General features: G+C 54.9%; 1 protein-coding gene across 1 annotated transcript in view; it reads right to left on the reverse strand.

Annotated features, from left to right (window-relative positions):
- Window positions 1-740, reverse strand: part of DAB2IP (DAB2 interacting protein) — a 168689-nt gene that overhangs the window by 4919 nt on the left and 163030 nt on the right. The gene's annotated exons all lie outside the window — the stretch shown is intronic.

Below are 740 nucleotides of genomic sequence, written 5' to 3' on the forward strand. Positions count from 1 at the left end.
TGAGTTCACTTACTGCTTTATTTGGGCTTCCCAGCTGGCTCAGGGGTAAAGAATCAGCCTGCAATGCAGGAGGTGCAGGTTGGATCCCTGCGTTGGGAAGACCCCCTGGAGGAGGACATGGCAACCCACTCCAGTATTCTTGCTGGGAAAATCCCATGGACAAAGGGACCTGGTAGGCTACAGTCCATGGGGTTGCAGAACAGTCAGACTCGACTGAGCACGCACAGCTTTACTTCTGTCTCTACCCTCGGGACTTCCTGCAGCACAGCATCTAACCCCCCGGCAAGCACTTAGTCCATCTCATAGCAGACACACAGGACCGTCGTGAAAAGCCAGTGGGATCGGGGTTGAGGAGGAAGGGGCGTGGGATCCTGCCAAGGTCGGGGGTGGGCATTCCTTTGTCACAGGAATGTAAGACACTGAGCAAAGCCTGGATGAAGAAGAAGAGGTGGAAGCAACGGAGGAAGTGGGAGAAACTTCTGTTCCCGGCTACGGTGGAATAACAGGCACTGGGTTTAACCTCCTGCCACAGAAACACCAAACTAGAAAATGGAACAAAATATATGAAACAAAGGTTTCCAGACACTGAAACACAGGCAGCGTGGTATAGCACGGGACTCCCAAGAGATGGGAACACGTGAGGGGAGCCCCGCCCGCTGCTGAGAGTGTCCAGGCAAGCAAAGGACGGAAGTGATCACAGACAGGCTACCTGGGAGGATGGGGGGCTGGGGTGGGGGAGG

Source organism: Bison bison, unplaced genomic scaffold (assembly GCF_000754665.1).
Source record: "Bison bison bison isolate TAMUID 2011002044 unplaced genomic scaffold, Bison_UMD1.0 scf7180017864307, whole genome shotgun sequence".
Taxonomy (NCBI): Eukaryota; Metazoa; Chordata; class Mammalia; order Artiodactyla; family Bovidae; genus Bison; species Bison bison.